General features: G+C 45.5%; 1 long non-coding RNA gene across 1 annotated transcript; it reads left to right on the forward strand.

The window, feature by feature from the left end:
• The first annotated feature begins 5877 nt into the window (after positions 1-5877).
• Positions 5878-25578, forward strand: LOC142827332 (uncharacterized). The gene is made up of 3 exons (XR_012902027.2): positions 5878-6084; positions 20969-21003; positions 21848-25578. It is a non-coding gene; the product is annotated as an uncharacterized LOC142827332 (long non-coding RNA).
• Positions 25579-26844: the final 1266 nt, after the last annotated feature.

Consider the following 26844-nt stretch of genomic DNA (forward strand, 5'->3'; position numbering starts at 1 on the left):
CTGTATAGAAAAAAACCTGTTAATTGGTCTTTTGCTCACGTACTACGTTACAGATGGATCTACAGACAGATATCAGTTTTGCAGTTGGTTCTGGTTGAAGCACAAGTAAGTGAGATGCTGAGTCTCCATTTTCAAGTAGGCTGATGATGTTGTTCTGTCACGCATCAGGAAAAACTTTTAAATATATATAGAGAGAGAAAATGCAAAGACAGCACACATGACTACTGTCCTGGATCCTTGTCAATTACAGTAGACTTCCGATAATCCAGCATGTTTGGGACCTAGGTGGTGCTGGATTATCGGATATGCTGGAGTATCAGGAAGTACTGCATACTCCCAACCCAATCCCCTCCCCCCCCCCCAACCTTATGCATGGGTCCCCGGAACCGCCGGTAAGCCCTGCGTCTCCCTCCAGGCACTGGAGCACTTGCGCTGAGCGGCCGTCTTTTCAAGCAGCTGGCCGGGACGCCGTGCATAACCCAATCCTCTGCCCCTTCCCCTCCCCCTTCCCCTGCCCCCTTCCTCCCTGCTCCCCCCCTTCCCCTTCCCCTTCCCCTGAGCCAAACGCCTCCCCTCCCTGCTGTAACCCACATGAGAGCAGCTGACCTGAACAGTGCTAGGTTCCATCCCAGTTCCGTCAGGAGTGCTTGCCATTTTGATGCCGGACTATTGGGAGTGCTGAACAATTGGGTGCTGGACTATTGGAGTTTTACTGTAGTATATTTGTGATTCAGGAATACCTCTACTGTAGTATATTTGTGATTCAGAGGGTGAATACCTTTGTATTTGAACACTGCATGAATCAGAAAATAATTTCAGAACACGTCAGAAATGTGATGGTAGGCCATGTCACCATGGGTTACCTTGACATTTTGCATGATATGAATCACTGGAGGACAGCCTCGGGGCCATAAACTTTCTTTACGGGAAGTTATTTATGATAATGGCTTTTACATTCCCAGTGCATAGTCCTAACACCTCCTTCTCCTATATACTTACAAACCAAAATACTGTTGCTATTGTTTCAGTCAGTATATTAGACTGGGGAGCTACACACGTCCGACCCACAGGAAATCATAGGTTGGGTCCCATGTCCAGTCCCTCACTTTGTAGGCCAGTAAAGGATGTGAACCCTGACCGGGCACTGATAACCATCATCATCTGATCATAAAGTTCTACTGATATATTAGTTATTTCCATTCAGTAGATTAAGGTTATGAGTTAGAGACATCAAGACTTTGGATGAGTTGTCACTTGCATTGATTAACCCTATGGTGAAGATAGCTACATTAACATTAGTCAGCTTCTGTGGGGTGAAAGCAGTTGTGATGGACCGGGCCGTGTCTGGACACAGCTGAGGGCACCCGCTCAGGGCGAATTGCTCAAATCCGGGGCTCCTTACAGCCCCCAGACTGGTGACCTCTACAAACAGGCCACAAACCAGTCCCACAGAGCGCTTCAGCAGCCTGCCTGAAGCCTCACGAGCAAAACCCCTCCGACACCCCAGCAATATCCGTGCCCCAGATGGCCCCAGGCCTCATAAACAGGTGGGGGGTCCTAGCACCCAATCCCACCTACCCCGAACAAGTTCTGTCCGGTTCCAAGAAACCAGCCACAGATCCCTGGTCAATTTACCCTCTGGATCTTACCCACAAATCACGCTGTGCCAATCCTTTAGAATCTAAAACTAAAGGTTTATTATCACAAGAAAGAAAAGCCTGAGAATCAGGTTGTTAAAGAATAGTACGTTACATGCACCGAATCTCCCAGTCCTCGATGCAGGCTCTAGCAGAGATGTTACAGCTGCTGGTTTAAAAGTTCTTGTTGCACATCCTATCATCAGGATGGGTTCACAGGTCTTCCAGGCTCTTCGATCCCTGCAGTGCTGCCTCTGGGATGAAGTGCTGAGCTGAGAACGAAATGGCATCGACCACATGGCCTCTTTATACCTCCTTCCTGGCCTCTTCTTGTATGCAGCAAGTCACCTGGTCAGAGGCCAATCTCTATGTTCCCTGCTGGCTGCTCTCAGATGACAAACCCCATTCTTTGGGTGTGTCCATAGCCCATTGAGAGCCATTGTTCCACAGGGCTTCGCTACTCAGCCTGTCCATAGCAATGCTTAACCACATTCAGAGAAATATTCAGCTTCCACACAGATTACAGATTCCTACCTACACATATAGACATTATATACTCACATAAATAGCGTACATAAGATCAACAAACGATAAGCTCCCATTCAATACCCCACATGGCTCCCTTTTATACCAATTTCTGGTGCCAACACCCCCACCTAGGGGTGCAGCAGCGATCTGGCTGCTTCCCTCCAATTCAGTAATGTGACAGCAGTCCTGGCTCTAGTTTCAATTTACAGCATCCAGCCAAACAAGGAGCAGTGTTAATAGAGCCTATACCAGGGGTGGGCAATAATTTTTGATGGGGGGGCCACTCCATGATTTTGGAAAGTGGTCAAGGGCTGCACTCTTTCAGTATATTAATGGAGGAGATGCAGAGTCTGGGATGGAGGTTGGGTGCAGAAGGGAGCTTGGGGTAAGGGACTGGGGTGCAGGAGGGAAAATGGGGTCTGGGAGGGCGTTTGTGTGAAGGAGGTGGTTGTGACCTAGGGCAGGGGACTGGGATGCAGGGTTTTGGGATGTGACCTAGGGTAGGAGGAGATTGTGATCTGGGACAGGAGATTGAGGTGCCATATCTAAGAAGCATGTGGGGGCAGAGGGTTTGGGTATGTGGAGGGGGGACAGAGGGTTGGGGAAGGTGGGGTTGGGGTGCCAGAGGCAGGCTTTGGCTGGGATGTGCTTACCAGCAGAAATCTGAGACAGACTATCTACTGCAGGCTGCTCTCTGCTCCATTTGTCTCCGCCCCAGGCATGAGGGGGAGGAAGAAGGCTTCCCACAGAGCCCCTGCTCCCAGCAAAAATTCTCAGCTCCTATTAGCCAGAAACTGAGAGATTGGCCAATGGGAGCTAAGAGATTTTACTGGGGGGCAGGAACAGCATGAGAAATCTCCCTTCTCTCTCCCCAGCAGTCCAGAATGGAGAGCATCTGGCTTTTTAAAGCGTGCACTGTTCTCTGCCTAAGGGTTATGGCGAGGTGGCCACAGATCAGATGTTGTAGCTTCGCGGGCCAGATGTGGCCTGCTGGCAACCTCTTGTCCACCCCTGTAGCTGAACTGGTACAACTACACAGCAAGCAACAGTGCATGGTAGCAAGCCTCAGAACTCAGGTCTACAGGCTCTGGCTCTCATCATGGCACTAAAAAGAGCTGTGTAGACCCTGGGACTCTGGCTGGCAAGCCTTCCTTCCCCCAAGCTTCACAGCCCAAACCCAAATGTCTACACAGCTCTTTTTAGCACCATAGTGGAAGCATCTATCTGAGACTTTCTGCCACATAGATGCACACTGATGCCCCCTTCAGGACCACTGCAAGACCTGGACTGAGTGGACTCAACAGGAGAAATCCCACCAAAAAGAAAATCACCTATGTTTTGTTGAGGTTATCAAGCAACAAATGGGGCAGAAACTCTCAGCTCTAGAATTGTCGTATTCTTAGTGGCTACAGAAAATGCTCCCCCGTCTCTTTACTGTGTCATGAGCAACAATCCCTTCTTCACTCAAAATCCTTCAAGCATCTGTCTAAAGTGATCTGTGCCGTCAGAATCTTTCCTAGATTTTACTCTCCTGAGCTATTGGCTGTGAGAATCCAGACCTCTGGACTCTTACACAGTTTGCATGTCAAAGGACTGAAATGACAAGAATAGTACCACTTTGAAAATGCTGCATCCTGGCCAAAGTACAGAATTCATAAGCAGACAAAGTGTTCTGTTTATTTTACGCCAGGGTGTGGCCTGTGTGTGTTGTAAAGCTCCAGATACAAAGGCCGTTCACTTCCGTCAGAAACACTCCTGCACTGCACTGACTCAGCGGAAAGCGGTGGGAAAGGAAACGTGTTCTTAGATTTCAAAACCCCACCAAAGCAACACCCACCCTAGTCCATGTTGTCATAATGCAAGAGGAAAGGGGCTCCACCAGTTGAAAAAGAAAAGGTTAGGAAGAGATTAAAGAGAGGGAAATAAGTCCATGGGAAAAAAATAGACTGTGCAAGTGTGAAGAGTTTTCACTTTGACCTCTGGTTCCCACTTTAGCCGATTCTGTGTAGTTCCATTGACTAATGCTGTTCCACTGTCTTCTACTGAGTTAAGTGACAATCATCCTCAGGCCTTATCTCTATGGGAAAGTTTTCATTCCCCATACCACCATGGTAATAATACAGCTTTAACTAATCGGAGTGTCCACACACTACCCCCCCCCCCCCCCCCCCCCTCCTGTTCTGCAATGTGATTTGTCCTTTTCATATTTGTTCATTTTTTTTAATTGTATCCTTTGGTATATATGGTTGTGACTACTTTCTTCCACTATTTGATCTGAGGAAGTGGGTCTGGCCCACGAAAGCTCATCATCTAATAAACCATCTTGTTAGTCTTTAAAGTGCTACATTGTCCTGCATTTTGCTTCAGCTACCCCAGACTAACACGGCTACATCTCTATCACACACTGCTTGTCTGAAAGAGCAATAGATATTATTCTTGAGAATCATAGCATCCACACAGAACAGTGCTTTTAGAAAATAAGCATACAGCATTCTGGGCAGGTATCCCAGGATGCAATGTTTTACCACTAGGCTCAGTGTGTTGTAGACTATTTATCATCATGGATTTCAGAATACCTTCCAAAATTTTAGGACTTCTGGTCAAACTTCCCTGAGATCTTCCATGCTATCCCAGAATGTGTCTGCTTTTTTGCTAGCCAGTGCCATTTCACTGTTTAGCACAAATTTTCAAACTACAGTCAGGCAGCATGGAGAAAGCACTGCTGGGCACCATTAGTATTATGAGCAGGGTGCTCCAGCCATATTCCCTCTAAGCTCTGCAGCACAGCTTCACAGGTGATTAATCAGTCTCGCCCAGTCAGTCAGCTCCATGCATAGAGCCCTGAGCCTCTGACTCGGTGGGGCCGATTAGTCACCTGTGAAGTTTAGCGGGACGGCTGTGCTCCAGATGTATTGACAATTAGGCAAGAGAAGAGGTAAGACCACTATCAATAGGCACCATGCAGATGCTTCTAGAAGAGAAGAATGAATCCAGACGGTGCATGATGTTTTCCTGGACCTGCTTCACTCTGTAGCCCCACTTATGGGTCTGGCCAATCAGTGTAGTCTGGTAGGACAGGTTGGTGCTGCTGACCTGAGGTGACTAGTAGTAGCTGTAGAACTTTATGCAGCCCTTCATCTAGGAAACAATAGCGAGCTTACCCCAACTGCACCTATGCCAAAGCACCAACATGAGAGCTCCCCTCAGAATATGCCTATCATTATCTGGAAGCACATCACTGTCCCTATGGCTGCTAGTCAGTAGCTAACCAGTTTGGTGTTGGTAGCTCTCAGGGCTGTTGTTAGGAGATGTGCCTGGCTCCTGAGAGCAAGTTGCTGACCCAGGTTGTACAAATTTGCAATGTGCATCAGGAGACCGACAGCTTTGAACTCCTGGGGTTCCCAAATTGTAGAGGGGCCATTGATGGGCCACAGGTTGATTTGTTCCTCTCTGTTGTCCCCTCCAGCCCCTAAGTTTAATCATCTAAAAGGGGCTTGTCTCCACAGTCATGCAAGGATCAGTTAATCGCTGTGGCATGTTAACTAACATTAGCGCAGCCTTAATCCTCAGATCTATAGGGACTTTTATGCAATGAAAAAATTGCACTTTTACTCTCAAAACCAGAGTGGACATGAATAGTGTTGCAATTCCAGCTGTTATTCTGGAAGATCCAGATTGCCCTCTGCTTCCCTAGTTCGTGAAACTTTTCACTGGACACTTGAATGAGACCGAGGAGCCATATAACTGAATGCCTGCGGAGTGCGTATTTGGCAGACCACTCTCCTCTTTCACAAGCCTCTTGCCCTGTCGCATTTTTATTTTGTTACGGGTCATGGGTGTTTGCTGTGTCACGGGACAAAGTCTCACCGCTGGATGAGAGGCAGAAGAGAAGAGACTTTTGGAACAGCATGGAGTGTGGGTGAGTAACAAAATGTAAATACAGGCCTGAGAAGCCTTGTATTTATACCTTGGAAGAAGGGTGTATGGGAGGGAAACAAACCCAATTTTGGCTATGTGGAGGAATTTCCTCACAGAAAGATTCATTGTTGACTGTTTGGTTTCCCAATATATGGGGGGAAAAACCTCAGAGGGGTAACCCTGTTAGTCTGTAACTTTAAAAACAACTACTTGTCCTGTGGTACCTGAGAGACTAGCCAAAAAAAAAAAGGATCCTGTGTATATAGTTTGTTAGTCTCTAACGTGCCACAGGACTACTTGTTGCAGTATACGAAATTAACACACTAATGCATATGCTTTGTGAATGGTGCCCATTGAGAATGTGTATTATGTGGGACTGCTATAGCTTTTTTTCAAAACAATTGCAGCTAACAATAAAGTCACTTTATTGATGTGATAGATAATACAGTGAAAGCTAGAAAACAACTAAAACTATCCAGAGCTCAGAACACACTGTTTATGCAGATGGGGTCACAAGGATTTAAGGGGAGAGTAGTTGTCCTCTTCTGCAGGAGAGGGGAAATAATATGAGGATAGTCTGTCCCTTGTAGTTGGGGGAATAAAACTAAAAGGGGACCCCCAGCTTCCTGTGTTCTTAAAAGGCTTCCAGACTCTGTGTCATTCTCTTGCCAACTTCAGCACATTCCCTGTCCTCTTCCATTCTCATTCTTGTCCTGCAGCATGAATCTTTCCCTCTGTTCCTGTTAGGGCTTTTGTTAATCTTTCTTTGCCAGGCTTTCAGCTAATGAGAACACCCTTCTCCCTCCATGTGGGTTGTGCCGTGCCAGTTGGTAGGTGAATAGAAATAACCTACACAAGGAGTTACTGTACCAATATTACAGCCATCACACCAAGGATGATATGTAGTTCAGCTCTCCAAAGTCTTGGTTTTGGAATTTCAGTCCTGTGTGATTTCCCTTCTAATGGGGTCCCTGTCCCATGGTACCCTTTCAGGCCTGTGCACAGGAATTTCTGTGGGGAGGTGCTTTTTTTTTGTAAATGTGGACTGCAAGGGTACAAATGCACCCCCCCATGCTTCCCCAAGTAAGCGTGCTCCAGGTGGCATGGGGAACTCTGGGACTGATTCCCCCCCAGGAGCGAAGCCAAGCCCCATCCCTGCCTCACTCCTGGAGAAAGGGGGAGGGGGAATCAGCCCCAGCCTTCCCCCGGGCAGCTAGAGCATGGGGGAGAGAGGTTTGAGCAGTGCACTTCTCCTGCCTTCCCCTGGCTGGCCAGAGCATGCTTACTTGGGGGATCATAGCGGGGTGCATTCACACACACACACCCTCCCGCATACAGGCCTGCCTTTACAGGGACAGGGTGTGGAGAGTCAAGGGACAGGCTACGACTTGCATGTACCTCCAGCAGGTTGGGGGACATGATCCAGAGATCTGTCCAGCTGAGAAAGGTCCTGTTCAAAAAGACAAAGGGACAACCAGGAAGACATGCAGTGTATTGCTACTTGCCAGTTTAGCATCTCCCAGCCCCCAGAACACTAGCTGCATGGGCAGCCCTAGAACAGCAATCTAGCTTTGGATGTGTGCACTAAACTAGGCCACCTGCTTTGCTTACCATTCTTGTTTAACATACTGGCTGATGAGTGCAAAATGCACTGAAATAGAATTCTGCAGCTTTGATATATGGCTCGTAACAGGTTTAACAATGTGTGTACTACCACAAGTGAAGTCCTGGTGCAAAGCAAGATTCAAGGGTTGTAACAGCCATCAGAAAGGCCTTGCAGTGTCTCCACAATAATCACCTGGCTAAAAGGACCTTTGAAACCTCAAGTGGCCCACTACCTTTACATCTATGAAAATGTTTGTGTCTAGTAAAGCTCAGGGCAATCAGTTCAAGTGTTGTGTAGATGTTCTATTGGTATAGTTTTTGCTTTTGTGGGGAGGGTCAGTATAGTGGATGTCTCCCACAGACAGCATGGGGAAGGAGATGGGTGGGGCAAAAGCACAGATTGTGATGCATTTTAGTTTATTAGCATGGGATTCTATTTTGGGAATGGGAAGAAAGCCTCTCATTATTATAATTTTCTGGGTTGGGTGCCCTTTTGGACAGGGTGGAGAATATACAAGCAGGTGGAGGACGACTAAGGTCACTGCACAGGACTACACATCTTCCCTCTGCTGCAGCAATATCCAATAGGCTAGCATGTAGTCAGCATCTGGAGGAAAGATTCCTATAATCGTCTCCCTCCACCCCCGGCACTAACAGAGCAGAGCGTTCATTGTATTACAGCACTTAACACTTACTGGATGAAGGCCCATCTGCAGCATTGTTACTCTGGCTTTCAGAATATCTCTCCAACTAAGTTTCCATTGGCATCTTCAGCTGGCTGCAGAGTGTGCCAGAGAGATTTTGGCTGTGTGGAATTTCCTCACAGAAAGATGCATTGTTGACTCTTTGGTTTCTGAGGCACTGTTTGGTTTCATTGCAGGCTGTGGTCTTGTAACCATTCAAAGACAATTGGTGTGAGGTGGTGGCCATTAGGTACAAATATGGTCTCAACTCCTCATAGTTTGCACACATAATGAGATCATGCCTGCAGGGCTTGTTTTTGTAATTTTGCCACAACAGGTGTCTCCAGAATGCCCCTTTGCTTGCATGTGTTCCACCCTTACATCTTGGCTTGCCTATAATTAATGAAGGCTCTCTAAAGGCCAAGAGTCCAGATCCACAACATGCCTGGGCAGAAACACAAGGTGTGGTATCTGAAATAGACTCAGGGTCTGAGAACTCGCCATGAGCTTTGTACAACCAGATGTGCTAAGGGTATGTGACATTTAAATTTGGGGCGGGGAGGGTTATTTCTGGTGAAGAGGGGATCAGAAAGTGAACACACACCTAGCCCCTCCCTCACCAGCCACCCAACAACACTAACAGATCAGAGCTGGGCCAGAAGGAAGAGACTTAGTAGGGAGCAGAGGCAATAGCCCCAGCAGACCACAGGCTCTGCCCCTTGAAAGATCTTGTGACCAAATCTGCTGTCTCTACACCCCCTGCCTTAGACATACCTTGCTATTACTCCATCCACTCCTAGACTTTCTTCACCTCCATTGTCACTTCTCCCCATCATCTCATCCCCCCTCCACACAGTTATTTTGCTCCAAAGCCATCTCTTAACTCCACTGAATCTCACTGCACCCCAGCCTTCTATTCCCAGAAACCTCCTCAATCCCAGTGAATCCGCAGGCTCCATTCTTACACTCACAGGATCTATTTCAAAAACCTGCATGAGGCCTCTTGCTTCATTTTAAAAGTATTAACTGGCTTAATGAGCTAGCCGTTGGAGGGGGAATACATTCTGTAACAGGTGTATACAAATTGTGAGTTGTTTGTGTCCAATGCATGACAATGTAACCTAGGATTATGATAGCCCCCACCCACTTTTTTCAGGCCACTGTAAGCACTGGGTGAAGGACAAGAGCAGGAAGGTACTGATGGTGGTGGTAACTTCAAGTAGGATATGTCCACATGATCGGTATGACACTATAGCTTAGTCCAAAGCTGGAATCACTTTGCAAATGGATTAATCACCACAATATAAGACATAGGATAAAGCAAAAAAGATGTGAGTGCACGGCAGTTTGTCCCTGTGCCTCACGGGTTATTTTCATTAGTATTAGGTGTCAAAATACCTTTGTCAATCACATGCAAGCATCACATGCCATTCAAGTGTACCCCCAAAAAGCCCTGTGCAGACGAGAGGTCTCAGCTGAAGTGAATGGAGTTATGCCAGGTTACACCAAGGCTGTGTCTACATTGGCACCCCTTTCCGGAAAAGGGATGCTAATGAGACACTTCGGAATTGCAAATCCACGGGGGATTTAAATATCCCCCATGGCATTTGCATTTACATGGCTGCCTACTTTCAAGTAGGAATAAGGGATCTCCCGGAAAAGGGCTTATTTTCCGGAAAATCGCGTCTACACTGGCGCTTTTCTCCGGCAAAAACCCCGAGCCGGAAAAAAGCAGCAGCCATGTAAATGCAAACGCCGCGGGGGATATTTAAATCCCCGTGGATTTGCAATTCCGAAGTGTCTCATCAGCATCCCTTTTTCGGAAAGGGGTGCCAATGTAGACACAGCCCAACTGTCTGGCTCACTGCGTTTAGTTCAGGCCCATTTTAGAGCCAGACTAACACCCTTAATAGTAACCACATGTGCCATTGGCTCTGAAACAAGAAGCAAATTCTTCCATCCCTGGGTAGCTCCTTGGTACGATTGCCTTCATGAAACATTCATTGCAGGAGGGTATTTCAGAGACTATAAAACATATTGCAAGCAGAATATTTTCCACATTTCAGATGTTTGCAAAGCTGCCGTGGCATGGAAAGCTCAACAGAATATGTTCCTTCTGGCTTTAGCAGCCTTCAATTTAGATGCTACAGCAGCAGTCATACCTGTACTTGCATGCAAATTCTGCAATTACAAAGTAGCCTGCACCTCAACGTTAAATACAGCAAAAGATCAGATACAGAGGCTGAGCTCTTCTCACTCTCAATCATACCTTACAAAGGAGCTTCTAGCAGCGTGTGATCCTGGCCCTAGCTGGGAACTGTTTCTTACAACTATAGTCTCTTGTGGTGGACAGCACTTCCATTTAGCATTCAAGTTACTGCTTTTAAAACAAGCTCCGTGTAGATGGACTCACGAACCCCAAGAGCCCAAAATAAATGCCCCTCATGGTGATCCAGTGACAAGAAAGCATGGGTCTGGAGATTTTTAAGAACTGGAGTCTGATGAGACAGTATCATGCCTGACCCACTTGAGGCCTTGTCTAGAATACAGCTACATTGTATTAACTACATTGGTTCAGAGACCTAGTGTAGGCCTGCGGGACTGATGTAAATTGATTTGTTACCAGTGCAAGATCACAAGGAGAGGCCATGACTATTCTATGGGGACCAGGGGAGCTGACCGCCTCCACGGGCCCCTGGGCAAGGTGGGTGGGAGCCTGGCTCTGTGCTCCCAAAAGGGGAGGGGCCTCAGGCAGAAGGGGTGAGGCTGAGGTAACCAGCCTTCCATGCCTCATGGTGTGCACCATGTAGCTCCCCATCAGCCCTCATAGCCGCACTGAGTGTGCCACGCAGTGCTCCAGCGGCAATTTTAAGACCCCAGTGCTCTGGCTACCACAGCTGCCACAGTAACAGCAGCCAGGAGCCCCAAGGCCCTTTGAATTGACAGGCCCTGGGGCAACTACCTCTTTCCCTACTGGCAGCCCCATGGGGACTAAAGCTACATAGCTATGCCATCATTGTGATGCTAGCATTACCCTGTTTTGTGGGGATAGATGCAGCTTACAGTGATGGAAAGGGCTTTTCCCATGGCTATAGAAATACCACCGCCCTGAGCAATGGTAGCTAAGTCGACAGAAACATTCTTCTGTTGACCTAGCTGTGTCTATGCTGAAAGTTAGGTCAGCAAAGCTACGGTGTTCAGGATTTTTACTGAGTGCCATAGTTAATGTTGACCTAAGGTTTAAGGCAGCTAGGACAGAGATTCTATGCTGTGTCTCTTGTAGGGCAGTTAAAATGCGATTACTTTCCTAATCTCTGGAATTTTCTGTCCATTAGTTGACAAACTTTCTGTCGATTAGTCGATAAGGGTAGGCAGTCCCAGCACTCAGTCTGGCTAGCGCCAGTCCCGGCTGCCACTCTGCATAGCACAGTCTAGGGAAGCCATGTGCAAAGGCATTGAGTTGGTCCCTGCTCCATGATTTTCTTTTCATTCATCGCCCTCTCATCCCCCCCGTGGAGCAACGACCAACTCAGCGCCTTTGTGCGCCGGCTTCTCTCAGCTGTACAGTGCAGAGTGGCAGCTGGGAGTATGTGACTAATCCATAGTGCTAATCGATAAGCTCCTGCTTATTGGTTAGTCGACTAGTAGATTAGTCACCAACATCCCTAGTCTCTTGTACACAGGAGTACTTTGTTACAGGTCATGCACACTTGTGGGCAGGCTTCTGCCACCTTTCTTCACGGTGAGTGGTACCTTTTGTGTGAGAAGTTCCTTCAACTTCAGACTGCCTGGGAGGTAAGGCAAAATGCTGAGCAAAAGGGCCGGTAGGACAGGCTCTCACAGGGACTGGCAAAGAGCAGACCCCAGGCTGGATTCAGTTCACCAGGATTAACCTCTGGTGGGCAATGAGCAATTTATTTATCTGCACGTCCGCAGACATGGACTCTCACAGGTCCTGTTGGCCGCAGATCGCTGTTCCCAGCCACTGAGAGCTGTGGGAAGTGCTATCATGGTCCCTGTTGCTTCCTGCCGTTCACGTTGGCTGAGAACAGTGATCCGTGGCCAACTGGGGCTGCAAGCAGCTGTACTCGCAGATACACAGATAAATAAAGCGTCAGCCAACCCTGGCAAACTGTGCCCCACTTGCAGGCTGCTTTTTGCCCACCCCTGGGCTAAGAGAAAGAAAAGTTTACTACACTGAAAAAAGGACTTTCCTCCTGGCTAAACACTTCTCAGTTCTGTCAATGGCAGGTCCTAATGTGGCTGGGAGGGCACAAGGAGGAAGCTACTGCCATGTCTATCTGTCTCTACTTATCTAGACAGAAGACTTAAGCCTCCATCTCTGCAAGTCACCTGAACTGAGGCAGTACAAACAGGCTAGTTTAAGGTATGTCTACATTCGAGACTATCCCAGCAAAACTCATGTTGCTCTGGCGCAGGGGTCACCAACCTTTTTAAGCCTGAGAGAACTTTTTGAATATAAGTGCAATCCAGGATCTACCTCAAACCCAAACACCCTTGTCTTGCCTCCTTCCCACCCCTTCTTCAAGACGCCACCCCTGCTCACTCCATCCTCCCTCCCTACAGGAGGGATTCAGGACTGAGGCTGCAGTTTAGAATGCAGGCTCCAGCTGGGCACCACTTACCACAGGTGGCTTCTGGGTGGTTGTGCAGAAGCAGGGAGCTAAGGCAAGCTCACCCCTACCCTGGCCCTGCACCACTCTCAAAAGAAGCCAGCAAATTCTCTATACCCCTACCCCCTCTGCTCTGTAGAAATGGGGTACAGGGTGGAGAGAGTGGCACCCTGACATCAGCAACCACCCCCCTTCTTCCATACACTGCACAGCAAGCAAGAGGCTCCCAGGGGTGAGGGTCACCTCCAAGATAGAGGGCAGGAGCCACATGACAGTGCTGAGAGGGGCAAATTAAGTGCCAGGACTTGATAGCCTCCCAGCAAAATCTGTCAGAATCACCTGTCAAAGGTTCCAAGATCTACCAGTAGATCCCGATCTACTGGTTGGTGACCACTGCTCTGGCAGATGAATATTCTACCAGAGTGACATAGTTAAACTGCCATAAGCACTTGTGTGCACAGTACTTTGTCACCATGAGAACCCTCTCCCATCAGTGTAGTGTGTATAGACCTGCACAAAAATTAACACTTTGCCTGAACAAAACCTCCCAGTTAGTCAGAGTTATGTCAGGGAACAATCCTGAACATGTTGGTGCATGAGCTCCTGAGGCATGCATCTTGCAGATCAGCCCAGGGAGAAAGCAGGCTATGGCCTCAACAGCTAACAATGGAAAATGTTTCTTTGCCTTGAGTGTAAGACTAAAGGTAGGGGAGTTTTATCTGGGGTTTTCAGAAGCACACAACTTCCTTCCACTCCTTGTCAAATCAAATATAATAAGTAAACAAGCAGATGAAAGATTAGGAGGGGGGTTTTTTTGTGTGTGTGCAGATTTTGTTTAGCATTTCTTTTAATGAGCAGATGAACTTTTTCTAGTCTTTTTGCATTACCAATTTAGTCCTGGCTATAAGGGAAGTGATTATCAACTTATTGACAAAGCTTTACAAAAAGCATGGACACAGCTAATCAAACAGTGAGCAGCAGGAAAGGTGTGAACTCCCTTTCCCCATTCTTAATAGGGCCACTTCAAAGCCTTCAAGGGATCTTTTAAATGCAAACAAGTCCATCAAGAAACACATACTTAAAAAACAATCCTCACTTGTTTTTATTCCCACCTTGTCCCCTGATTTTCCAGGGTGGTCCTCCCTTTGATCACCTGTTCTCTGAGTAGTCCTTTCCTGTTTAGGCCAGAAAGAGACTACACATCTCCCATTCTACTATCTCTTAGTTATAGCATCCATAACTCAGTAACTTTATTACCTCCAGCCTAGGCTAAGACAAGTGTCTACTCATTTAACCACTGCTCAGATCACCTCCCACGGGATATTGTGGAGCAATGACAGCTGCAGGCACCCTCCAAAGACTCCACACATGCCTTTGCAGAGCTCAGGTATTCTAGCATAAAGCTAACTGAGCTGAGAATGATTTCCCTAGTTTACTTCCAATATCTACTTAGTACATGTCCATGCCACTCCTCAGGAAGCTGTTTCAGCACATTGACAGTGCCCAGAGGGGTAGTAAGCTAGAGCTATGAGTAACCAGCTCAGCCAGGGTTGAGCAGGGGTTTGTAATGTGCTTCTAGCATGTGGCTTAACATTTGTACAACATGAGGAGGGAAATGAATTCCAGAGAACACCCTGCCTCCAGGCAGATTTATTTCCAACTCAACAGGCATACAACTGGTGTCTACACCTGTATCAACCATAATGTTGACAAGGACAGAGAAATTTTCAGTCATGTAGAGCTGGATAAAAGAAAGCCAACACCTAGGAAGCCTACTGACAGCCAATACTGATCCCTGAGTTCCCCTAGAACTATAATATGTTGCAAACATTAAGAGAAGTCTCACACAAGGCCACTCAGACAGCTCACTTGCCTCAAGTTACCTACATGCTACCTCACAGCCTGACCAATCATTTTTTTTGCCAGTGTAGAGGCAGTTGACTGGAGAAGTATGATCTGGTATCCTCCCCTTCCTTGTGCTTTCTGCTGGGGCAGGGGGTGTAACCCAGTTCCCACCGAAGTCAGTGGAAAGCCTCCTGCTGACTTTGGCCTGGGGGAAGGGTGTAGGGAGGTTGATTAATTCTGGTTTGGATCCAGCTGAATACAGGGCAGGTGTAGAGATTCACTTTGTTGCACTTGTCAAGTTTATACTCCAATAGGGTCCAACTTAGAGATTTTCACTTCTGTAGGTTTCCTCAGCTCATTGACAAAGAAACCAGTCAGTACAACATGGAGACAGAGGTCTCTATACTTCAGGCCTGCTCTCTAGCTCTTTTTTTTTTTAAATTCACTTCCTTGCCAGAGAATGACTTGTTTTAAATTAATTGCAAGAGAGAATCCTCTGATGTACTCTGAAAGACTACATTAAAAGAAAAACCTTTAGGCTGTTTCCTAAGGGAATTAATTAAGATGAAATCACCCAGGAAAAGAAATACAGGGCAAGGTAGTATATATCTTTACTAGGGTAATTAGAACATTTAATTATCGTGTAACTGCAGTGAAAGCATTATATAATATTTGTACAACATCATGGCTAAAGAAAAAGGAGCTGCTTGTCAGTTATGATCCAACACCAGTGTGCTTCCCCCTCTCCAAAAAAACAATGGCATATTAACAGATAGAGCAGAGAACAGGCATTGGATAATAAGGCTTTTAAAGATTTGCCATGGCTTTCATTAAGCAAAAAAGGACTGTTGATTCATGCAATGCAAACATCAGACTGCCTGCTGAGCATTTGCAGTACCTTTTCATTCTCTTGACTGTTTGATGAATGGGCCAGTCAGTGGGTCTGACTCTGAAAACAAATGCTGGACCCCTGTACAAACCCCCATACAATCATGGAGTCTCAAGCTGTAGGACTGATATATGGTTGGCAGGCTGAAGCCACACACACACACACACACACTGTGAATCTGAATGCTAGAAGACTGTTTCTAAGAGGCTCAGGTGGGAGCTGCAGTAGCAATGCATTGCATCAGGTGTCCAAATTTGCAAGACAGGAGGGTGACACAGCCCCTCATGTCAAAACCAACCCCCCTCCCCACCAGCTTGTACTCATCATGGTTAGACTTGGTGCTGTGATGGGACACCACTCCAAATCTGAAGTGTCAATAAGAATTTTGTAAGGGCATGTGTCGGAATAACGTTAGTGAGTTGAGACTGATTTCCATTGTACTGTGAGAGTGTGTCTAATGGTGGATCTGGATTTCTTCAGCAGCTTCTGCTGGTGTGGCCTTGTTGGATGATCCCTTCAAGACTGCTGAATGGCCCTACTGTAATCAGGAGATGAGAAAGTACTACAAAGCTCATTCTTCAAGGTTCTCTGAACCACAATTGCCTTGGACCACAAACAGAGGGCTTTAGAGGGATTTCAGAATGTGAACTGAGGTAGTTGCTCAGAGACATGCAGGAGGACACAATGAGTTTGCTCAGGCTAATACACCAGTGTAACCAAGCATGGTTGACTTAGAGGGACAAAGATTCCCGACTCAGAATGGTTGCTCCCCACACCCCACCACGTACTACTTGGTCACCAGTCAGGATGGGTAGGAACGGTGTCCTTCGCCACCGGTTGACAGAGGCTAGGAATGGGGGACTGGAGAGGGATCACTTGATGATTACCTGCTCTGTTCACTCCCTCTGGAGCATCTGGTATGGGCCACTGTTGAGCTAGATGGACCTTTTATCTGACTCAGTATGACCATTTTTATATAAAATGTACCCCCTCACTCCATACCAGGGAACAAGAAGAACCATAGTTATATGTAGTACAGGCTACATATACATTCATCCAACTACTGTTTACATACATGGACATGAGTTTATTTCACTTGGATTGTTGTACAAACTCCACCCACCCCCAAGATTTAAAATAACTGACCTTTATTATAGTTAAAATTGAAATTCTATTTTCAGAAAGCCAGAGTATTAGATCACACCAACCAATGCCAAATTCATACGAATAGATAAAATCTACACCAATATATAATGTAAAGTATCAAAGACAAATAACATGAAAACAGAACTCTAAAAGAGCATTTTACCAGTTTAGCAGCATTTTATCACAAGAAAGCCTCCCTTAGCCGCATAGCTCCAAAGTTGACTCTAATAATCCTGATCTGATGTTCAAACCTTGTACGCAGCCAGTCACCCTCACAGTAGCTTTTCCTACAATCCAGTAAGTAAATACTGCCAGAGTCTCTTCAATCTGCCATAAGTTGGTTGCATAGTCATTTGGATCAACTGATGGTTCTTACAACACTTTACGATCACCGCCATCTGCCTATATGATCAGGGTCAGCAAGGGTTCATAACATCAGTCCAGAAGGAAAAACTATAATAAATCCAGGTCTACATGATAGAAGATAGTTGATAGTCTAGCTATTATACTGATAAATCTTCCTAAAAGAAATACAGTTTATAATACCCCACAAACCATACATTTTTGCCAATATGCTGGTTCAGCAAGTGTTAGGAGCTATACCAACAGGAGACTGCTTTTGACAGGATAAGGGTCTTTCACTAGTGTAGAAATGTTGGGGGGGGGGGAGGGAGGAGAAACGTCACATTCCCAACATCAAAGCTGTGCCAACAAGAACAGCTAGTGTCGAACTGACTTAGGTTCAGCTATGTGTATTGTCTACTCCTATTTGGTCTGGGTTACGTTTTTTTCTAAAGGATAGCAGTTGCAATCCAAGTCCAGAAGCTGCACTGGAGTGGGAGAATATTTCCAGGGGCAGACATAGTAATCCCTTAAAGCTGACCTTGCTCCCAGATTGTAATCTGCTTGTTGCCTTGTTTCGAGGAAGTTCTGCTTCAGTTAAATGAGTATAAATATTTATTCTCAGGACAGTTCTGCATGGGCATGGGAGGTCAATGTATATGTACATTGTTTAAGTACATAAAGCTTCACTGAAACACCTATTTATGCTCAGCTAAGCAATGTAACCATGCAAGCAGATAGCAACAACCTTTGATCTTTCTGCTGCCCATCCCTACCGCTCCTCATTGTATTTTAGACATGACACAAGGAAAGGAAAGGCAATCTATCTCTCTGGAGCAGAGGTCATCTTTCTTTGCCCCCAGTAAAGAACCAGCAGTTCTTTGGGCATTATAAAGTAATCATAATAAACTTGACAATAAGGCTGCTGGCAACTGACGTGTTTCCTGAAATACATAACTTTTAGATCAATCTTAGAGCGTCTGAGTAGTATTGAAACATTTTAAATGAGAAGATCCGAGTAAAATGGAGAAGATGGCTATAGAGGTTTCTCTATGAAGGGTTACAAAATTATTAACCATTTACTAACACGTTAAAATGTTCTGAGTTGTTACAGAGTTCAAAAGGAGCCATGACTATATGCACAACACTGGAAATCTAACTATAAGACATCTGTTTGTATCTAAAGTGCTTATAGCATCTATTAATCATTTATATTAGGGGTACACTTCTAATCTTAAAGTATGCCTGAGAAAACAGTTAGATAATACACTAGACTAAGAATACAACTCAAGTGAGTTGCAAGATATCTGCTAGCCACAGCACAGCATGAACCATTGGGATAATAGAAAAGAGCCTACAAATCTGGGTCATTTATTTTTCATCTAAGTCACAGGAGGTTTGTTTTCATTTGTTGCAGGATTTCTGTTCACTATCTAAAGAAAAAAAAGCAAAAAATAAAGACCCACAAAACAGGCTGAGTCAAAAGTAAATTACATTCCTCAAATGATAGTTTTTTTCTTCAAATTACATAATGTAATTGAATTTCATGCCCTATTGACTTCCATTATTATGCAACAGGCAGAATAGATTGAACAGAAAATCATATAAACTTTCATAACTTATTTAATATATCGAAATCCCAGTGTGCTTCAGATACAAGCTCAGCTTTCCGGGGGGAAAGATGCTGGTTTACAATAGAGAGCCCCATCAGTAAATTATTCCCATTTGTATTGTCACTAGAGTTTGAAAGCTGATTTCAGTGTTGTCAATGGATTCCAATGCACAGATTGTAATTAGCATTAGAGGTGACCTGCAAAATAAAGACAGCTGGGCTTGTGTGTTTTGCTTCCTTATTATTCATGAAGAGGCCTGAAAGGGTTTGGGTTTTAAGTTGGCTTCTGCCTTGTGTATGTTTTTAATTTTAGAAATTCAAGTCCTGTCTAGCCTAAGAGTCCATAATGGTGGATAAGTAGTGATGTGACATCAACAAAACCAAGACTAAAAATTGAGTGGAAGGTGTTTTCAGTCAGAATTTAAAGCTTGATTTTGTTTGATAGGCAAGTTACAGAGTAGGATCTACAAATGTACTTGGGTGCCTTCTAAGTCACATTGAGGCACCTCTGTGATCCATAAAATTGCCCAGGCATTGCTTAATCTTGCAGGCCCCTGAAGTCACTCAGCACCTACATTTCTACAGTAAAAAGTTCCCTGGGCACCCATGCTTTTGCCTCTGGGCATGTACGCTGACACACACTCACTTCTAGGGTTTTGGCTGGACATGTTCTTGGAAGTTTAGTCTTAAATTAAAAACTAATCTTTAATTCCTAGAGACTCCAGGGCAATCCTGGAGGATTTTGCAACCCTACTTAGCTGACACCAAAGCCCCAAAGTGCTTTTCAAACCACAGGCAAAACAGGTGCAGTGCTGTCTAAATCAGGTGTTGGGCCCAATCTGGTAAGCAAGCTGAGAGTTCACCTGACTCCATCAAAAATGGCCACGTAAGTAGATTTCCCTTTTAACGGTTAGCACAATGCCTAGGGCACTCTCCTAGCATGGGGGAGAGCGCTAGTTCAAGGTTCGTCTCTGCCTGATGAGAAAGGAGTTGAATGAGGACTCCCTCCCCTTTGGTGAGTGCTTTGACTGCTAGGCTATGAAATACTCTGATGTCCATCTCCCTCAGACTGTCCAATTGAAGTGGTTCAGTTTTAATTAAATAAATGGTTAAATATTAATTGGGTCAGCAAGTATAAAAATGACTGTCGCCGACTGGCTAGAACAGTCGCTTAAGTGGTGGTGGATCCCTGTTCAAATCAAGGGTGCTAGAACCTTTTGGGGAAGGGGGAAAATCAAGGCCAAAGTGGCAGGAGAATTAAACTACTAGGCTGTGTCTACACTGGCATGAATTTCCGGAAATGCTTAAAACAGAATACTATTCCGTTTTCAGTTTTTCCGGAAAAGGAGCGTCTACATTGGCAGGCTGCTTTTCCGGAAAAGAGCCAATGTGGCCAATGTAGACGCGCTTTTCCGGAAAAGAGCCCCGATCGCCATTTTCGCGATCGGGGCTTTTTTCCGGAAAAGACTACTGGGCTGTCTACACTGGCCCTTTTCCGGAACAGTGTTCCGGAATAAGGACTTATGCCCGAGCGGGAATAGTTTTTCCAGAATAGCGGCTGATTTTGTACAGTAGAGCATCGTTGCTTTTCCGGAAATTCAAGGGCCAGTGTAGACAGCTCGCAGCTTATTCCGGAAAAGTGGCTTGTTTTCTGGAATAAGTGGCCCAGTGTAGACACAGCCCTACTTAATATCCTGTGGATGTAACTAACAAACCAGAATACAAAATATAGACATGTTATAAGGCATATAATTATAGTTTGAACAAAATAAGGCAATCTTAATTCTAAACAACTGAGACTGCCAATTATTTTTGCACTTCATGTATTGTATCTCGCTGTTATTTATCATTTGACTGTGTGTTCTTTACTATTAATAGTGCACTGTTATTTTTAAACAGCAACTTGCAGTTCTGTAACATTACAATCCAATCATCCTTGTTTATATACAATGCATATTTTTAAAATTGCAGCCCTAAATTGTAAATCTTTTTGGAAAAAGTCCTCAGCAAAACAAATAATAAGCAAGCAAGGAAGTAAACATGTCCCCATGTAAGATCTGCCGTGTACAATTATTTTTTCTAATGTTTTATAAAACAATTTGTTATAAAAACAATTTTTGTATTTATAGAAAACCAGACAAACACCATCACCAGGCTGTAGCAGGTAGGTGCAATATATCTATTAATTAAAAAAATATAAACAATGCAGTTTTTAAGCAAGTTATTGCTTAGGCTTGCAGTGGCTATCTAGGATGCATCCACTCTGATCTGGTAGTGGATCTTGACTGTTAGCAGTATGATCATGTTTTCCCTACAGCACATACCTTCCTTTTGTTAAAAAGTTGAGGACATTGCCTTATGCCAACCCTCCCCTGTTTGTGCCAGTGATTCAAACCCTTTTTCATTATGTATGAAGGGGGAGGGGTATTGAGGGACTTAAACCAGGGATCTCCCACATCTTGGGCAAGTGTTTTAAGCACTAGGCTAAAGGATTATAAGAGAATTGCTCATCCTCCTTTATGTTGTTAGGTGGTCCAAACTTGCCCATCAGATCAGTCCCAAACCACAGTTTTGTCAGCCAGCCACCTATCTTTCCTCAGCTCACAAATAAGATGAGATAGGTGCCTCTTGCAGCTCTAAATTTCAAGGTGGATGAATGCTTAGCACACCCTTCTGATCAGCATCTCCCATTGACTAGCTTGGGCAGCTCACCACCTCGCCTGCAGCTTTGTGGGTTGACTTCTGAGGCCCCTGTCTCTCCCCATTCATTGTATACGGAGTCTAAGCACTATGCTTTTTTAGGTGCCTAAACATTGGGTGTTATGACATTGAAGGAATCTGGGCCTTAATATTTAAATCAATGACTAATTCTTATTTGAAGCGAGGAAACAGAAAAATCTAAAAATATACATCTGAGATACTGCAAGCACTCCAGCAAATGCAAAAAAAACATTGACTTTCCTGATATGTCTAAGGTAAATAACTTGAAAACTTTGCCTCCCTTACAGGAGAGGCGAAAGGAGAGGAAGGGAAACAAAAATATCACATGCTTGCAGATCATAAATACTGTGGCATGAAGCTTCCCAGAATTTAGACATTCCTCCAGCTAAATCATCTCTGGAAAGGAAATGAAGCACTGGAACAAATTATCTAGGAAGGTTGTGGAATCTATCACTGGAAGTTCTCAAGAACAGGACAAATACTCGTCAGAGATGGTGTAGCTCAGAGGAGAGGAAACTAAAGCCCATGAGCTGCAACCGGCCCACCAGCTGTTTGATCTATTCCTCAGGTGCCAGTTGGGGAGTAGAATCAGGGGCTTACCCTGCTTCACACGGCTCCAAGATGTCACGGCACATACCCCTTTGAGCCAGCTCTTATGTGTAGGGATAAACAGAGGGCCCAAGCACCATCTGTGCAGTTCCTATTGGCTGGGAACCACAGTCAATGGGAACTGCAGGGGCATACCTGGACATACCTCCAAGCTGCCTGGACATACCACTTCATAGGAAGAAGGCAGTAGAGGTTACATGCCACTGCTTCTGAGAACTACTTGAGGAGGTAGAGCACAGCCTGGAACCTGCACCCAAGCACCTCCTGCACTCCTACTCCCCACCCAAGCCCAGAACCCCCTCCTGTCTTCTGAATCCCTCAGTCCCAGTGCAGAGCCCTCTCCCACATCCTGAGCTCCTTCCTTCTGGCCCCACCTCAGAGTCCACATCTCAACCCCAATTCTAAGAGCATTCATGGCCTTCCATGTCATTTCCATACTTTGAAGTCACCTTCAAACCAAAAAGTTTGCCTTCTCTGGTCTATATAATACCTAGTTCTGTCTCATCGCAGGGGGCTGGATTAGATCTATCAAGGTCCCATCCAGTCCTACATTTCTATTATTGCAAGATCATAGTAGGGAGAGTAATTTTCTGTTCTGTGGCTGGGCCAACAGCTCCTGTGTTCTCCATGGAAAAAATAATTAGTGGGTGCTCAGCACCCACCAGCAGCCTACTCCCTCCTTCTCACCTACCAGCAGTTCTACCAATCAACCCCTCTCCTTCCCTCCAAACTCCTCCAACCCATTGCAAATAGTTGTTCTGTGCCATGTAATAAGAAACTCCAGGAAGAAGGGGAAAGAGCACTAACAGTATGCACTCAGGGAAAGAGGTAGGAAGAGGCATGGCAGATGAGGCCTTTGGGGGGGGAAGGGGAGATCAGGAACCCCACTCCCAGCTACTGGGGAAATCAACACCTGTTCTTCTTTAGATTTCCCTACTAATCCTAGGGGAACTAGCCATGGTTACCTCCAGAGCTAAATCTGCAAAGATTCTCTGATGACCCCATGCTTGCAAAAAATGAAGGTTTTGCGAGAAGTGAAGTCCTCTACTTTCAAGCCAGAAAAATGTAATCAATACAGTCTGGCTCAGGGTTGATAGGAGCTTTGTTTTGTGGAATAAAGTATATTCCTCAACTTGATGTGAATTAAATATCCCTTTATAAGAATTAGGACTCTTTTTGGACCTTTCAGCCACTGAGAGGACAGAAGTCAAGTCATTGTTAAAATATTTTCCTGTGTGTTGCTTCTTTGGTTCCCTGTGGCTCCAGCAACCCTACAAGACTGACTGGCAAAGCCCTTACCCACACTAACTCACATCAGGTCTGGTACTCATTGCCCCAACATGCTTATCATAATAGGTTATGTGCTGGAAATGTGTCATTTTTTGTTGGAGACATCATGCTTGGCAGCCAATAAACCCTCAGCGTTGCAATACGCTGTGAGTTGGTCCAATGACACTGAGGTCACTGGGCTGCATGCACATTAGGGTTGATGGTGATGACAGTGCTAGGATTCATTGAGCTAGTGCTCATGGAATTCAGCATGCTAGTGGGATCATTAGCTTCCCTGACTGCTGTCGGGTATGGGGGGGGGGCAGGGTGGTGGCAGAAAGAATGCAGCTCCATTGCCTCCCCCCCTTTTTTTGGAAGACAGAGCATAAAAGTCAGCCTCCCTTCTCGCCCTTTGACTGGTTCACCTACAGACAGAGGGCAATGAAAGTACATTTACATCTAAAGTAAACAAAACCATCAAGCTAAACAAGCAGGGGTGATGACACCAGGGGACAGAATCAATGAAGCCTTCTCAGTTCTTGAGACAGAAACCATGGACTTTGAGTAACATGGGGGGAGGGGAAGGAGGAAGTCTTTCGAATTACCCATCACTTAGGCTTCTCCCAACAATATAGCTTCTGCCACTGGCAGCGTGCTCTCCCTTTGGCATAGAGCAACATCACCAGAAGTATTCACACCAAACTGGTGGATACACAGGTATGTGCCACCGTGCACATCGTCTCCACTCCCACAGCTCCCAGTTCTGAAGAACATTGCTCCTTCTCATATCAGATGAGAGGTTGCCACTGGCAAGCAACAGGAAAAAGTATGCACCAACCCCAGCCTACTGCACAATGTCCTTTTTTAACCACCAGTTGCATGCTTCCCATCATATTGCCCATTATAATCTCATCTGCCATACCAGGATATTAGGGCAGAAATAATCTGGTGAGAGCAATGGATCGCTGTTATAATTCCCAACCAGTCCCTTGTCGCCAACCCCACAAACTTCCTGTCTGGTTTTGACTTGCCTCGTTGTTAGTGGTCCCTGTTGAACAGGTTCTGGACTAGGCAAAGTCTTCATGCAGCCAACCAGTATCTCTGGGGTTCATGTGATAGCTAAACACAGAACATGATGCACACTGTTAATGAATACCTGCTGATTAGGTTCAGCGATAACCTAGAAGAACTGCATCATACCAATGAAGATGCCATTGCTTGGCTAGATGACTATGTCCACACTAAGTAAACAAACCAGAAGCCCTGCAATGGCACAGCTGCATCAGTATAGCTGCAGCACTGTTCATACAGGCATGACAGTCATCAGTGTCTAGCCAGAAGTTCAGGCTTTGCCTAGTCCTCACATTTCCAACCCTCATGGTGGAGGGAGGAAGTCACTTCCTATTGGCCCTGGGAAAATATGGAGGGTGAACAATTACTGAAAATTCTACCTGTCACATTACTGAATTGGAGGGAAGCAGCCAGATCACTGCTGCACCCCTAGGTGGGGGTGTTGGCCCCAGAAATTGGTATAAAGGGGAGCTATGTGGGGTATTGAATGGGAGCTTATTGTTTGCTGATCTTATGTACACTATTTATGTGAGTGTATAATGTATGTGTGTGTAGGTAGGAATCTGTAATCTGTGTGGAAGCTGAATATTTCTCTGAATGTGGTTAAGCATTGCTATGGACAGGCTGATTAGCCAGGCCCTGTGGGACAATGGCACTTGATGGGCCAAAGACACACCCAAAGAATGGGGGCTGTCACCTGAGAGCAGCCAGCAGGAAACACAGAGATTGGCCTCTGACCAGGTGACCTGCTGCATACAAGAAGAGGAGGCCAGGAAGGAGGTATAAAGAGGCCATGTGGTCTATGCCATCTTGTCTTCAGCTCAGCACTTCATCCCAGAGGCAGCATTGCAGGGATTGAAGGGCCCGAAAGACCTGTGGACCCATCCTGATCTTAGGATGTGCAATAAGAATTTTTAAACCAGCAGCTTCAACATCTGTGCTAGAGCCTGCATCGAGAACTGGGAGATTTGGTGCATATAACGTACTGTACTTTAATAACCTTACTCTCAAGCTTTTCTTTCTTATAATAATAAACCTTTAGATATAGATTCTAAAGGATTGGCCCAGCGTTATTTGTGGGTAAGATCCAGAGGGTAAATTGACCAGGGATCTGTGGCTGGTTTCTTGGAGCTGGACAGAACTTGTTCGGGGTAGGTGGGATTGGGTGCTAGGACCCCCCACCTGTGTATGAGGCCCGGGGCCATCTGGGGCATGGATATTGCTGGGGTGTCGGAGGGGTTTTGCTCATGAGGCTTCAGGCAGGCAGCTGAAGCGCTCTGTGGGACTGGTTTGTGGCCTGTTTGGAAAGGTCACCAGTCTGGGGGCTGTAAGGAGCCCCGGATTTGAGCAATTCGCCCTGAGCGGATGCCCTCAGCTGTGCCCATACACGACCCGGTCTGTCACACTACCACAAGTCATATTGACTTCTCCAGTACAGAGGAGGTTGTGGGAATAAGTAGTATACAAGTTTCTCTGGAATTATAGAGGAATATGTTCAAATAGAGGACAATTTCCTTCACAGCAGTTGTTCAGATGCCCATTAATTTAACTGCCAAACTTTCCACCTCACTCACAATATTCATTGCATAACATTGACATAGACCTAAAGAGAAGCAGCATACTGAGCAAGAAAGTCAAGCATCAGCTTTTAGTATAAACAGCAGCGACCCTGCACTAGCTCATCAGTAGAAAGTGAAATCAATTTCCCTCCTCTCTGACCCCCACTGTCATGCAGCGGTCTATGTCCAAGGCACTTTAATCGTTTTCCCTGGGAATAGCAATTCTACAAACACAAAATGCTTCACATGCAAGTTCTCAGAGGTCAGACCTAGCCTGCAGCCAGTCAAAAGGAGGAAGATGATGAAGATGACATTTTGCCACAGGCAAATCCAGAGACAGCAACACTGATGATTTCTGAACCCCCCAGGACTTCACTACAGAGCTGCCTGATAACAGACCAATGAGACATAAATGACTCTTCAGACACCATTAACTGAGTATTTACTTGTTCTACTGTCAAGATATTTTAAACTTCCTTTTATGAGTTTCTTCCTAGTTTAGATTATCATTTAACATAATATTTCAAAATAGAAAAAAGCATATATGGTAGACATATTTACACACCTATCTCTTCTGTTCAAGATTCAGGTGAAACTGCATGGCAGAGTTCGAGTGTGAGAATGCTATAGAATCTGTAGCTTCAGGGAGGTAGCCAAGTTAGTTTGTAACAGGAAAAACTTAAACAACAAATAGTCTAGTAGCACCTTAAAGACAAAACAAAATCTGTAGATGATACATTATAGAATCTGTAGCTAGGGATAAGACAGGGAGTCTT

This window comes from Pelodiscus sinensis, chromosome 2 (assembly GCF_052426305.1).
Source record: "Pelodiscus sinensis isolate ZL-2025 chromosome 2, ASM5242630v1, whole genome shotgun sequence".
Taxonomy (NCBI): Eukaryota; Metazoa; Chordata; order Testudines; family Trionychidae; genus Pelodiscus; species Pelodiscus sinensis.